The sequence below is a fragment of the Cetorhinus maximus genome, chromosome 31 (genome assembly GCF_964194155.1).
Source record: "Cetorhinus maximus chromosome 31, sCetMax3.hap1.1, whole genome shotgun sequence".
Taxonomy (NCBI): Eukaryota; Metazoa; Chordata; class Chondrichthyes; order Lamniformes; family Cetorhinidae; genus Cetorhinus; species Cetorhinus maximus.
In genome coordinates this window covers 11,738,007-11,753,834 of record NC_135909.1, presented here as the reverse complement: position 1 = coordinate 11,753,834, position 15,828 = coordinate 11,738,007, and the positions used below count along the sequence as shown (strand labels likewise).

General features: G+C 45.3%; 1 long non-coding RNA gene across 1 annotated transcript in view; it reads right to left on the bottom strand.

Annotated features, from left to right (window-relative positions):
* LOC144670421 (uncharacterized) overlaps nucleotides 1-15,828 on the bottom strand; it is a 918,626-nt gene that overhangs the window by 266,360 nt on the left and 636,438 nt on the right. The gene's annotated exons all lie outside the window — the stretch shown is intronic.

Below are 15,828 nucleotides of genomic sequence, written 5' to 3'. Positions count from 1 at the left end.
GAAATCATTGCAGCCTTTGTCCACACATGGACACAAGAGCTGAACTCAAGAGGTGAGGTGAGAGTGACTGCCGTTGACATCAACGCAGCATTTGACCCAGTGTGGCAACAAGGATCCCTAGCGAAACTGAAATCAATGGGAATCAGCTGGACAACTCCCCATGACGTGGAGTCAGGCCTAAAAGAAAGGAAGGTGGTTGTGGCTGTTGTAGGACACTCAGCTCAGTTGCAGGACATCACTGACGGAGTTCTTCAGAGGAATGCCATTGGCCCAACAATCTTCAGTTGCTTCATCAATGAACTTCCCTCCATCATAAGGTTAGAAGTGGGGATGTTGGTGGATGTTGTGCAAAGTTCAGCACCATTCATTCATCAGATAGTGAAGCAGTCCGGACATATACAGCAATACCTAGACAATATTCAGGCTTGGGCTGATAAGTGAAAGATAACATTTGCGCTATTAATTTTAGGAAATGACCATCCACGACAAGAAGTAATCTAATCATCAGTTCTTGACATTCAATGGCAGTTCTGCCTCAGAATCTCCCACTATCAACACACTGGGGGCTACCATTGACCAGGAATCGAACGGCACCATCCATTTAAATACTGTGGCTGCAAGATCAGAGGTCAGAGGCTGCGAATTCTGTTGAGTAACTCACCTCCTAACTCCCCAAAGCTGCTCCACCATCTTGAAGGCACAAGTCGGGAGTGTGACGGAATGCTCTCAACTTGCCTGGATGAGTGCAGCTCCAACAGCACTCAAGAAGCTAGATACCACCCAGGGCAAAGCCACCCGCTTGACTGGCACCTTATTCACCACAATAAACAAGCATTCTTCCCACCACTGACGTACAGTGGCAGCAATGTGTACAAGAGGCACTACAGCAACTCACCAAGGCTTCTTCAACCGCACCTTGCAAACGCGCAGCTCTACCACCACGAAGGACAGGGGCAGCAAAATCATAGGAAGGCCAGCATCTGAAATTTCACCTCCAAGCCACACATTATCCTGAGATAGCACTTTTCCGTGGTTCCTTCACTGTTGCTGGGTCAAAATCCTGGAATTCCCTCCCAAACAGCACTGTGGATGTAACTACAACACACGGACAGTAGCTATCACAACAGTATAATAATTCTCATAATGTTATTGTGATTTGTTTTAAAAGTGAGTTAATAGCGCGGTATGAATAGTTTTTGTGCGCGTGTGTGGGCTTTAATTGAGTTAGAGACAGCTGGTCTGGAAGCTTGACTCATCAAGAGGAAGCTTTGTTTGAGATGCTAATTTCGTAAACATGGCTGAAATTTTAGAATGTGAGGTGAGGAGAATTTGTATTTTTAGATAAATCAGGGTAGTATGAATTTCAAAGAGATGATAGAATGTTACGCCTAGCCAGAGAAGCTAGGCCATGCACTGTAATTATTTTCCCCCAGAGGTTTCTGATAATATAAGCACCATGCAATGATTTATATTATGAGAAAAGTAAAGTTCCAAAGGCATATGGGAAAAATGGAATATACATTAAAAGGGAGAAACTTGTCTAAAGGAGATAGAAGTTCTGTGTAAGGGAAGGCATTGCAAGATCCACCAGAAGTGTGAAAAGCCACCAGTGTTTGTTCATTAAGGCACTGTCTATAGAAACCGAAGCTGGGAAAAGCCACTTTGAATTCTACTGTTCAGGGTATTGTGTTTGACTTGGCTGGAGCAGTTTAAATCTATTTTTTAACGCTGCCTTAACGGGGGTGTAACTGGAAGCCATATTAATTAGCGGATTTACAAGTTATTGTAGCAGTAATGTGTAGACCTATGTATGTACTTGAAATAATTTATTTTGCTAATAAATGTTTAATTTAGTTTTGAAAACACCTTTAGAGTCTTGGTAGATATAATACTACTGAATTCAGGGCACGCACCTTGAAATAAAATGCAAATTGCGAAATCGTTGTGACCGAGTGATCAAGTTTCCTTTGTGGATTTGATCCGCTTGGCTCACGCCATCTGCCGCGTCATAACAGTAGCGGATTAAGAAGGCAACACACCTCCATCTTCTCAAGGGCAATTCAGGATGGGCAAAAAATGCTGGCCGATCCAGCGATATCAACATCCTATGAACGAATACCAAAAATAGACGGGGGAGCTGTGAAATATTTAAAGGGAAAACTTTTTCACAGATCTTCCTGCTTCCCTCCCTCTCAATCACACAGAACAGCAAACTCACGGAATCGTAACATACCCAGAGACGGAAAATTCAGAGCTAAACACATCAAATACACCCCCAAGACTCCTCAGATCAAGTCATCAAGCTCCTCTGCTCTGATTCTATGAGAATTTAGTTAAAATATCCTCCTAACAAACACGCTGTGGTTAAATCCCTGTCGAAGAAACTAACATTTGGATTAATTTGTGAAGTTGAGCAAAACAGGGCCGAATCATTTTCTTTTCAGAAAAGTTTTCAGAATGGCTGTTTGAAATTGTCCCTTCTCATAAAGTAATTCGCTGCACAAATTCACAATTCAAAGTTGCCGCAATCCCCCACAACTTCAATCAACGATTCTTTTTGCGATTGCATTGGACCTGGAAACCGCTCTCGGCATTAATCTCACTGAACCAGTGCGTGACCACCTTGTATCTGTCAGCGTGGAGGTGACGGTGTGAGGGTCGCTTTGGGCCACTTAAAATGAGACTGGGGCACGACGCAAGGGGGAAGGGCGAGTGTTCACCGAGGTTTCTCATACATTCCAAAAGCGAAATAATGAAGATGCTGCAAATCTGAAGAAAACTCAGAAAAAGCTGGAAATACACAGCAGAACTGGGAGCTTTTGTGGCGGGACAAACAGAGTAAACGTTTCAGATCGGGATCCGTTTGGTTAAATTCATCCAGTTATTTCCATTCTGTTTTATCCAGTATTGAAGGGTGAGTGAAGAAACAGATAATAAGGCAGCAGTTTTACTTTTCATTTCTTATCGTTTTTTTTTTCATTTTTCATCAGTTTCTCTTTTCTCTTCCGGATCTATAAAACGACGAAGATCCAATTCAATTGGCTGTTTGCGATATATCAATCGAAATTCAACATTTCAATCCAATAGATTTGTTGTTTCAGGTTATTTATCGCTCTTTGTGTTTTATTGTGATTTAATCTCTCGCGGTTTGTATGATAATCAATGTTACATCTTACTGCCTGTCCTGGTGAAGGTCAAAAACAAAAACGACATTTCCAACATTGCACATCTGGCTGCACAGTCGGATCCGTTTTCACGGACAGGACGGGCCTCATTCTGCGCTGTTGTAAATCTTAGAGTTTATGTTTCCCTCTCTCTGGCCAAACTGCACAAACTTTATTCTCCTTTTATCTTTACTGATTTCCAATACATCGCAGGCTGCCGCTTTTGCTTTTTTCTTGCGTTTCACTGGATTAAAACTAATAACAACAGTAACTTTTTCCAGTGTGGATCAAAAGTAATCGATGTGAAACGTGAACATCGGTTTCACTGTTCTTATTACTGCCCGAGATGCGGAGTAATTGCCAAAATGTCTGATTTCCCAATCACGATGTCCAAAGATGTTTGGTCGCCTGTAGGTGCCATTGAAACGATTCCTTAGTTGCACCAGGGGTACGTTACCGGCTGGCTCGTTGGTCTAGGGGTATGATTCTCGCTTAGGTGTCTTCATTGTGTGAACTAGCGAGAGGTCTCGGGTTCAAATCCCGGACGAGCCCTGCTTGTTTTCAAATTCTAATTGCGGAAATCAGGGCGAGATTGAAACACCCTAGAAGTTCATTGCAGAGAATACTTCACTTCACCGGACGTGAAGAAAATGAACGCAAAGCCTCCTCGTGTTATGGGACTCTGAATTCATCCCACTGCACCAAATGCAGCAACTCCTTCCTTGTGGATTCAGGCACGATGCCCAATGCAGTCACTTGCAATTTTGCCTGAACGAACAAACAGAATGGCATAATTTGATTTATTTTTTCGATATTTGAGCTGTTTTCTAGTATTTGCACTGAGCAGAAAGTGAGCGTTTCAGCAATCCGGTTCAGGGGGAATTAACAATCAGGACATCTGGGCAGGACTAAAATTGTGGAGCAGCAAAGTGTTTCACTCCCCGCATTACAGCCGGAGCTGAGCTGGAATTGTTCATTGCTGTCTTTTCACTATAACAATGTAAAAGGGTGACTGAAGCACTTTGATGGCAATCAACATCTATATTCATTGAAGCGGGTCATCTCCGCTGGCTCTTTGGTCTAGGAGTGCGATCCTTAATTAGGGATTTTTGTTGAATTGGTTTGCGAGAAGTGAAGGGTTCAACCCCCAGCCAAACATCATTGTTTGTGGCTTTTGGTCCAAGATGTGGGCCGCGTAAGGAAAACAATGAAGAGCTGTGCTCTGGAAGGTGGGATTTACCGAAATCGGGAGCAGGTTTGAGAATCCTGGTCGTTATTGCTTAGAATTTATCTACGCTGCACATGTGGGGAAAATAAACACAGGCCTTATAAATGTTTGCCTATGTAATCTGACTCTGAAATTATCCCAAAACAGCAATTCAGGTAACCCCATGCTTGTGAGTTCAGGTTGCAGGCTGATGAGTTCTGTTTTAATATTATCTGAAAGAACTGACAGAGCTGGTAACCCCGCATCTTGGTTTTTATTTGACCGCATTTACACTGTATTCCGGGAGTTTCACTGAGGAGAAAATGGGCCTTTATGTGGTTCCGCAATCTCGTTCAGAGGGAATTAACAACCAACATGTAGTTGTAAGTAAGCATTTCCTTGCAGACGTTAACGTGTTCCATCCCGCGCTCATATTCACATTTGAAAATGAACAGTGTAACCAGCTCCCTTTCCTCGATGTGCTATTTGAGAAATCCGCTAAATGATTTCTCTGCTACTGTCAACTTCAAGCCGATCATCACTGTTCAGATTAGTGTGGGTAGAAAATTGGCAGCTGGCAGAAAACAGAGAGTAGTCATAAATGGGTAATTTTCTTCTGTTTGGCAGGATGTGACGAGTGGAGTCGCGCAGGGGTTTGTGCTGGGGTCTCAACTTTTTACAATTTATATCAATGACTTAGATGAGGGTAGGCAAGGCATAGTTGTTAAAATTGCAGAAGAAACAAACATAGGTAAGTTGCGAAGAGGACATAAGAAGATTGTAGACGGATATAGATAGGTTGAATGAATGGGCAAACATTTGGCAGATGGTGAAGTTTTTCGGTTTGGCACAAAGATTAAAAAAAGCAGATTATTATTTAATGGGGTACGCCTGCAGAATTCCGAGATGCTGAAGGATCTAGCTGTTCTAGTTCTCGATTCACAGGAAGTTAGTGCAGGCACAGCAAGTAATTGAGAAACTCATGGAATGCTACCCTTTGTTACGAGAGGAATTGAACATAAAAGTAACAATGTTATGCTTCAGTTATAAATGGTATTGATGAGAGCATATCTCCCACCCTTTGTGCAGTTTTGGTCTTATTTAAGGAAGCAGGTAAATGGGTTGGAGGTGGTACAAAGGAGGTTGACTGGATTAATAACTGCAATGAGCGGGATGCCTTATGGGGAAATGTTGTACAGACTGGGCTTGTTTCCACTGGAGTTACGGAGATTGAGGGGTGACTTGGTTGAAGTATATAAGATCCTGGATGGTCTTGACAAGGTGGACGTGGAAATGATATTCACTCTTGTGGGTGAGTCCAGAACTAGGAGTCACAGTTTTAAAATTAGGGGCCGCCATTTTAGGACAGAGATTAGGAGAATTTGTTTTCTCTAAGATGGTTGTGTGACTTTGGAATTCCCTGACTCAGAAAGCGGTAGAGGCGAGATCACTGAAAATTTTTAAGGCAAAGGTACAAATTTTCATGTTAGGTAAGAGAATCAAAGGTTGTCGGAGGTAGATGGGAATGTGAAAATCGAAACACAAGCAGAGCAGCCATGATCTTATTGAATGACGGAGCAGGCTTGAGGGGCTGAATGGCCGACTTCTGCTCCTATTTCGTAAGCTCGCATGTTGATATGTTTGACCAATCAGAGTTGGCTTGCCTTTTCTTGGAATTAAAACAAAAGCTTTGGATTAACTGTTTCTTGGTGCATTGTCCATGGCAACGCCTTAACCAGTCAGATTCCACATGCCAACCAATCAGCACCCTGTTTATCACATACTTTTCAATGTTGTTCCCTTTGAAATTTGGCGTTCGTGTGTTTGTCCTGATAAGTGCAAGATGAAAAACTTCGACAGCATGTCTCTTTTTTTATCAGAAACACTCCAGTTCTGTGCCACCAAGTGGCTATTTACCTTAAAACTGGGTCCTGTGGTTACTGACCCTTCTGTCACTGGATTAAAAAAAAGTTCTCCTTATTTAGTCTACCAAAATCATTCATCATTTTGTGCAACTCATTACTGTTTTGTCGACATAGGCGACATGAGGAAAATGCAGGGGACACTTTCTTAAGATTGAAGAAGAATGTGTGTTTATCCACATTCAGGCCATTTCAACACCGTGCAGTCGTAAATCCGACCAAGGAGCTTTCCAGGAGAGGCAACAAGCAGCATTTGATACCGATACATGTATTAGGCCAGGTGGCCAAACACTTCATCAAAGAGGAAGATTTTAAAGAGATCGTTAAAGGAGAAAGGAGGGGTGGGAGGTTTAGGGAAGGAATTGAAGAGCTGATGGTTCCGACAGCTGAAGGCACGGCCTCCAATGGTGGAACAAGGAAATGCGCGAATCATCAAGGGACCGGAATTAGATTCAGATCGAGTAAGGGAATTGTCTGGAAATGGACGCGAAACTCCAGCCTGACAAGTGAGGAATCTACCCCCGGCCCTCCAATATTCTCACTGCCGCTCGCCCCATGTATCCAGTTGGAAAACATTCTGAAGCAGCGTGTCATCTGACAGGGAACCCGGGATAAGCCTCCACTGTCTGATCGAAAACTGCAACAGGAGCTGTTCATTACAGCTATGAGAGCCGCGTGGTAATGGTGTTGGTCTTGACATCCAGTGGTGTAGGTTCACATCGGCCTCATCATGTTATTGTTTAAAGGTGTCTCCCAGAAACAGTCTGGAGAGATGACAGGGCAGTTCTGAGAGGCAGTGTCATGCTGCATGTCACTATTACCAACTGGCTGCTTATGAACAGGTTGAAGTCTGCCTGAGGGCTGAGAAAACTGACTGCGTTCGAACAATTCTCAATGTGTTTTGGAGGATTCGTCCGGAGAATTTGATGATTCTGCTCAATGGTTCGGAGGGAAAGTGAATAGTAACTTGAGTCACCATCGCCAACCGACATTAACGAACCAGTTTCTCATTTAAACCACAATCATGGAGTTATAGAGTTTTACAGCACGGAAAGAGACCCTTCGGCCCATCGTGCCCGCGTCAGTCATCAATCCCCTATCTACTCCAATCCCATTCTCCAGCACTTGCCCTTTCTCCGGTACATCGATGACTGCTTCAGTCCCGCTACATGCCCTCGTCTGCATCTGGAAAAATGTTTTAATTTTAATTCCAAATTCTTCCCCTCCATCATTTTCACCGGTCCATCACTGACACTTCTCTTCCCTTCCTTGACCTCTCAGTTTCAATTTCTGGTGATACACTGTCCACCAATATCCACTACAAGCCTATCGACTCCCACAGCTACCTCGAATACAAATCCTCACACCCCGCTTCCTGTAAGGTTTCTCTCCCATTCTCTCAGTCCCCTTGCCTCCGTCGCATCTGTTCTGATGATGCCACCTTCAAAAACTGTTCGTCTGACATGTCTTCCTTCTTCCTTAACTGAGGTTTTCCATCCACGGTGGTTGACAGGGCCCTCAACTGTGTCCCGCCCATCTCCCGCGCATCTGCCCTCACACCTTCCTCTCCCTCCCAGAACCATGATAGGGTCCTCCTTGTCCTCACTTATCACCCCACCAGCCTTCGCATTCAACAGATCATCCTCCACCATTTCCGCCAACTCCAGCATGATGCCACCACCAAACACATCTTCCCTTCACCCCCCCTGGCGGCATTCCGCAGGGGTCATTTTCTCCGGGACACCCTGGTCCACTCCTCCATCACCCCCTACACCTCAACCCCCTCCCATGGCAAAATAAATTTTTCCAGGTCAAGACGAGAGCATAAAGCAGCACCGAAGTAATCATCGATGTATCGGAGAAAGAGTTGTGGGAGGGGGCCGGAGTAGGACTGGAACAAGGAATGTTCCACATACCCCATAAAGAGACAGGCATAACTGGGGCCCATGCCGGTACCCAAAGCCACATTTTTTATTTGGAGGAAGTGAGAGGTGTTTAAGGAAAAATTGTTCAGTGTGAGAACAAGTTCACCCAGAAGGAGGAGAGTAGTGGTGGATGAGGATTATTCGGGCCTCTGTTCGAGGAAGAAGCGGAGAGCCCTCAGACCATCCCATTGAGGGATGGAGGTGTAGAGGGATTGGACGTCCATGGTGAAGAGGAGGCGGTTGGGGCCAGGGAACTGGAAATTGTTGATATGTAGGGTGTCAGAGGAATCACGGAAGTAGGTGGGAAGGGACTGGACAAAGGGAGAGAGAATGGAGTCAAGATAGCACGAAATGAGTTCCGTGGGGCAGGAACAGGCTGACACGATCTGTCTGCCGGGACAGTCCTGTTTGTGGATTTTGGGTAGGAGGTAGAAGCGGGCCGTCCGAGGTTGGGCGACTATCAGGTTGGAAGCTGTGGAAGGAAGATCCCCAGAGGAGATTAGTTCAGGAACAGTCCGTGAAACAATAGCTTGATGTTCAGTGGTGGGGTCATGGTCCAGGGGGAGGTGGGAGGAAGTGTCTGTGAGTTGACGCTTAGCCTCTGCGAGCTAGAGGTCAGTGCGCCAGACAACAACAGCACCACCCTTGTCAGCAGGTTTGATGACAATATCAGGGTTGAACCTGAGAGAACGGAATGCAGCAAGTTCAGAGAGAGAGAGATTAGAATGGGTGAGAGGAGCAGATAAATTAAGACGACTAATGTCACGCCGACAGCTCTCAATGAAAAGATCAAGAGAAGGTAAGAATCCAGAGGGAGGGGTCCAACTGGAGGGAGAATATTGGAGGCGGGTAAAAGGATCCGTTGAACGGGGCGAGGACTCCTGCCCAAAGGAGTGAGCATGGAGACGAAGGCTGCAGAAGGAAACTGCAGCATCTTGCCGAGCCCGAAATTAATTGAGATGAGGGCATAATGGTTTGAAACTAAGTCCCTTGCTGGGCACTGAACGTTCAGCATCGGAGAGGGGAAAGTTAGGGGGTATGGCGAATACACGGCTGGGGCTGCGATTGGAAGATGGGATGGGGACAGAGGGACATGCAGGGGTGGAGGGTCCTGGATGGGTGTTGGTGTTGATGAGTTGTTGGAGCTTGCGTTCCTCTGCACCTGAAAGAAAGAGACAAAGTTTCTTGTTGAGGCGTCGGATGAGACGAAGAACAAAATGAAACTGGGGGCACGGGCAGCTTAGAAATAGGGTGCAGCGGTGCTGCTGGATGGAGAGGTTGAGTGTGTTCATATGGCTCTGAGTGTGGATCTCAGAAGGCGACGAGAACAGCAGTCCAAGGAGTATTGTATGTCCCGGAGATACTTGTAATCCTGGGTGGATTCGAAACATGAGGGTTGGAGCTTCAGTTGAAATCCCCGTGGGGTAAGTCGGAGACGGAGACAGTCACTGAGAAAGGAAATATGGCTGTGAAAGCGGGTTTTAGTAAACACCTTGTCAAACACCAGGAGAGAAATGGAAAGCAATGAAAGTGAACAAGGAATAAGAGAGATACGGAAAGCCTGATGGAGAGAAGAGCAATACTTCTTCAAGGTAGGCATTCCTTGAAGTGAAGTGGCAGTCAATTAAACAGAGAGTTAAAAACAAATAACTGCGGATGCTGGAAAGCCAAAACAAAAATAACAGTACCTGGAAAAACTCAGCAGGTCTGGCAGCATCTGCGGAGAGGTACACAGTTAACATTTCGAGTTCGTATGACTCTTCAATAGAACTAAGTAAAAATAGAAAAGAGGTGAATATAAGCTGGTTTAAGGTGGGGGGCGGGGGGGTGGGGTGGGGGGGGTGGGGGGTGGGGGACAGGTAGCGCTGGATAGAGGGCCAGTGATTGGTGGAGATAGCCAAAAGTTGTCATAGACAAAAGGACAAATACGTGTTGAGGGTGCCGATATTATCTAAGGAATGTGCGAATTAAGGGTAGAAAGCAGGACAAACAAGGTACAGATAGCCCTAGTGGGAATGGGGGGGGATGAAAGGATCGAAATAGGCTAAAAGGTAGAGAAAAAACAATGGATGGAAATATATTTATAAATAATGGAAATCTGTGGGTAAAGAAAAATCTATATAAATTTATGGAAAAAAAGGGGGATCGGAAAGGGGGTGGGGATCGAGGAGAAGTTCATGATCTAAAATTGTTGAACTCAATATTCAGTCCAGAAGGCTGTAAAGTGCCTAGTCGGAAGATGAGGTGCTGTTCTTCTAGTTTGCGTTGAGCTTCACTGGAAAAATGCAGCAAGCCAAGGACGGACATGTGGGCATGAGAGCAGGGTGGAGTGTTGAAATGGCAAACGGCAGGGAGGTCTGGGTAATGCCTACGGACAGACTGAAGGTGTTCCACAAAGCGGTCACCCAGTCTGCGTTTGGTCTCTCCAATGTAGAGGAAACCGCATTAGGAGCAGCTAATGCAGTAGGCTAAATTGAGGGAAGAGCAAGTGAAATGCTGCTTCACTTGAAAAGAGCGTTTGGGCCCTTGGATGGTGAGGAGAGGGGAAGTAAAGGAGCAGGTGTTGCACCTTCTGCGGTTGCACTGGAACGTGCCGTGAGAGGGGTTGAGGTGTAGGGGGTGATGAATGAGTGGACCAGGGTGTCCCGGAGGGCACGATCCCTGTGGAATGCCGCCAGGGGGGTGAAGGGAAGATGTGTTTGGTGGTGGCAACATGCTGGAGTTGGTGGAAATGGCGGAGGATGATCCTTTGAACGCGGAGGCTGGTGGGGTGATAAGTGAGGACAAGGGGGACCCTATTATGGTTGTGGGAGGGAGATGAACGTGTGAGGGTTGATGCACGGGAGATGGGCAGCACACAGTTGAGAGCCCAGTCAACCACCGTGGGTGGAAAACCTCGGTTAACGAAGAAGGAAGACATGTCAGAGGAACTGTTTTGGAAAGTGGCATCATCAGAACAGATGCGATAGAGAATGGGCTGGACTCCTTACAGGAAGCGGGGTGTGAGGAGCTGTAGTCGAGGTAGCTGTGGGAGTCGGTAGGCTTGTAATGGATATTGGTGGATAGTCTATCACCAGAAATTGAGACAGCGAGGTAAAGGAAGGGAAGGGAAGTGTCAGAGATGGACCTTGTGAAAATGATGGAGGGGTGGAAATTGGAAGCAAAATTAATAAATCTTTCCAGTTCCAGATGAGAGCATGAAGCAGCACTGAAGTAATCATCGATGTACCGGAGAATGAGTTGTGGGAGGGGACTGTGTTGTGCTGCGTGCCACTGTTCCCGCTGGCTGTATATGTCAACTTTGGAAACTGTTTGAAGAATGAACAGACTGATTCTGGCCAGGCCTGGTGTTTTCTAGTTTCATGAAAAGTTGCCGTGAGAAGGTGAGATTCTTCTGGTCAGTGGTTCAGATAGAAAGTGGGGGCGGACAGGAGCCCCCCACCCCCCCCCCCCCCCCGTATAACTGGATATGTCGGTGAATCAGCTCCCCTTTACTGAAAGCCTTAAATAAAAGAATAAGAAAAATAGAACATGTTAAAAATTCTGCCGGTCTGGCGGCACCTGTGGAGAATGAAACAGAGTTAACGCTTTGTGTCCAGTATTTCAGAGTGCCCAAGGACAGTGATATCGGACTCGAAATATTAACCCTATTCTCCCTCCACAGACGCTGCGAGACCTGCTGACTTTCTCCAGCATTTTCTGTTTGTCTTTCAGATTGCCAGCATCCGCAGTGTTTTATTTCTACTTGCATGAATTATGACTCATTGATTTGCTTGTAACCTGATCTAAAATCCGACTACAGTGGGACTGTAAACCACAACCTTTGAATACCTTAATTATCACTGCCTAGAAGTTCAACCCGCTTTCCATTGCGCCGCAGAACCACTTCGGTTTGCGTGTGTTCCTTAAGGATTTCCAACAATGTATAATTGTTCCAAAGTTCAGCAATTTCCAACATTAGACCATTAATTAGACTTGAAAAGTGTTTCATTCATTGTAACGCGTATTGAGACCCCTTGTGGTTGTTACAACAGCTTTAAAAAGGCAAGCATTCAGTTCAAATGCCTCCTTGATATCAAGGGCAGTTGCTGTTACCTCGCCAGTTAAGCTCAGTTCTTCTCCATGTTTGGGCCAAGGTTGCAGTGCAGTCAGGAGCTGAATGGTCCTGGTGTATCCCAAACCAAGCATCAATGAACAGGTTATTGCTGAGTAACTGTTGCTTGATGGCACTGTCGAAGTCCCCATCCATCATTCTTTTTTTGATCAGGAGTAGACTAATTGGCCGGGTTGGATTTATTCCGCTTTTTTTGTGGACAGGGCACACCTGCTGGCCTCGCCAGCGACGCCCACATCTCGTGCAAAAAAAGGAAATGTTCCAGTTCTTGTGTACAAATCTGGTTAAACGACAATGGGATTAATGTCTTCAAGACTCGGCTGCATCTGTTAATCGCTGGGAGTAAATTTGATTGTGGGATTCATGTCATATCCATAAAACTCTGCTTCTGTACCTGAATGAGCTTTGTTCACTCTGGAACCGTTTGTGAGAGTAGAATTCCTTCTTTATGTGTCTTGTACTGTAAGTGAGGGTGGGATAAATTTTGTATCAGTCAGTGGTACTGATTGCCAATGTGGGAGTCATTCTGTATCTATCAGCCATTATTACTGTTAGGGAAATTGGGATTAATTCGTTGGCCAAATGTCTATGGTATTTTCTTATTCACAGTGTAAGAAACATATTTTCTCATTTCTGTTGGGCTGTTGTAAAGAACATATCTCTTTATTTCCTGTTGGACTGTGGATTAGAATTACAATGGCTGCATGTTGAAAGACATGCTCATTGGAACAGAATGAGAGATATATACAATGCTGCAATCCTGGAACAGAGTGTGTCATGAAAGACAGGATGGTGCCAGGAAGGATTTCTGGACCAAGGGAGCTGTCTGCCAACATTTTCATTGGCTCCTGACCTGGTGATCAAGGTTTTGTGTGAAGAGTGGTACAGCAGTTAGCTCTTGGCCTGCAAAGAGAAAACATTTAAAATCTCTTTCCTCATATCTCTATAACCAGCTCTCTCTCTGAGGAAACCAGTATAAAAAGGGAAAGGGAAAACCACTGTTAGAGACATTGAAAGGCAAGTTGTCATCCAATTAACTAAATTCTGAAAGTGCTGGAAGGCCACCTCGTGTCATCAACAAGATCTGAAAGGAATTTCGAAGACATCAATCAAAATCAACCCATTGAACCCTGTACTCCAGATTGGTGCTAATGAACTGTTTTTTCCAACCCTTAAAATACATGTTTTGTGTGCCTTGTGTGTATGTGTGTGTGTGTGTGTGTGTGTGTGCGTGCGTGTGTATGTAGGGGTTTAAGAAGGGGGTGGAGTTTAAGTTATCGTGTTATAAGTTAGCAGCTATTTTTTTTTCTTTTGCCATTTGTTAAAGACAATTTGATCAAAACAATTATTTACTTATTAAGTTTACAAACCTAGTGCTCATATTCTGTTAGCCTAAATTAAACAGTTAGGTAGGATTGGGGCAATCTGGTGGCTGATCAAACTTTTTCACATTTGTCGCTGCTCGGGGAGCAGTGGGGTTTGATATTGCAGCGAACTATCCCCAATGAGTCGTGACATTCGGCAGAGCCTCGGTATACAGGTTGATTCCGCCGTTTGATGGGAATATTAGGGTGGGTGATGTGCTGGGCCAGGAGCGTATCAATTATGGTCGAATACAATTCTGCTGCTGCTGATGGCTCTCAGAGCATGAGCCTGGGATCGCTGGATTACTCTTCCAGTAACAGGATCAGATTTCTGCATCTGTCATTCCCAGACACAATATATCTTCGTCATATTCAGTATGTATCTTTGCATCTTCTGATACTTTATGAGGTTTTGGGCATAAGTTGAGTCTGTCAGTGGAGCTGTACGTGTGCAATTGATTTGCCTGACAGTCAGCTTCCGGTGCTTTAAATGACCGGGTTTGTTCTGTATTAGTCAGTCTTTGGTATTGTAAGCAACTTTCTGAATCTCCTCATCCTGAATCTCACAATGGCGCTGTGTGTGTCTGTGTGTGTGTGTGTGTGTGTGTTTGTTGGGTGGCGGTTGGGGGCTGGGGTGTGTGTGGTTGTACGTGTGTGTGTCTGTGTGATTGACCCATTATCACTCAGTGCTACTGAATGTGAGTGTGGATTAATTCTCCCCTCGTCTTTGCGAATTCCTAAGAAATGCTTAGACTGCGTGAGGTGTAATTGCGTGGCGGGGGGTGGGGTAGGGGGAGGTGTGTCGGGGAGGGAGGGATTGAAATCCATGGCGCAGGATGATGAGTGTGAAAACAGCCGACTTTAAAACATGTGTGTAGGAAAGTGAAGAGAGAACATGTAGGTGAGGAGATCACAGAAAATCTATGGCTGGAGCTGCCCCGAGAGACAAGTTTTGGGTTATCAGTGAAAAAAACTCCTGTGATGAAGGCACAAAATCAGAAACAGGAAATGCGGGGAATATTCAGCAGGTCCGAAAGCAGCTGTGGAGAGATATTCCTGTCGCCAGGATGTAACTTTCCAATGGACACTTCACGTCGCTCAGATCTTACACTCTCATCACCTTCGTGTGAGGAACAGGTCGGGCGGGAATTGGGTCTTTGTTGATTTGAGCAAACAGAGCAATGCAGCAATGAGAAGCTCCTCACCCCCCGGCGGCTTGGGGAAGGATGGGATTCAGATACAGGAACCTGACAGGTGCTGAAAAAAGGAAAATCACATCGAGCTTCTAATGCAATGAAGATGAAAATAGAATTCAAAACATTTGTGCAAAGTTCAATGGGTTAGTGTCCCAATACATCACAGCTGCGATTTATGATGGCCGAGTGGTCTGAAGTGCTGTGTTTATATTGCCCTATTCTTCTGGAAGCGTGGGTGACGAATCCCCCTCCTGACATTAACTTTCCTTCCACAGCTCATTCCAAACCCGCCACTCCTGCCGGCGAGAAGGACAAGGGCAGCAGACGCATGGGAACACCATCACCTGCAAACACACGACATTAAACTGAAAAATAGGACAAGTGCATCACTGCTTCACTTGGAAGAGGTGTTTGGGTTTTGAGGAGATAAAAAGCTGACGTTGTATACCCTGCATTAGCACAGAAAGGTGCGGTTAAAAGGGGAGGGGATATTGGCGGTAGAGCAGCGGTCGCGGAGGGGATTGTCCCTTCAGTATGGTGAGCTCCCCATTCAGTGGAGACACACACCGCCCTGACTTAGAAATATATCGCCATCCCTTCCCTGTCACTGGGTCAAAATCCTGTTCTGCCCTTCAACTGGATCCTGGATCATCTGTATCTGAACTCCAGCTTCCTGGCAGGATTCACAGACAATCATACCAGTGCTGATTCAAAAAAAACCTCGATCCACCTCATTTTTAAAATTGCCATTTGACTCTAAGTTTCGTTCGCTTTTTGGGAGGAAAGTTCTAATTTTTCACCACCCTTTGTGTGAAGTGTCTCTTTACCACATCATGAAAGGCTCTACACTCATTTTATACTTTACCCCAGTTTTCTGGACCGAAGTCGTGCCCGATCTGCGACATATAACTAACTGTTCATGAGATGTCCCCACGG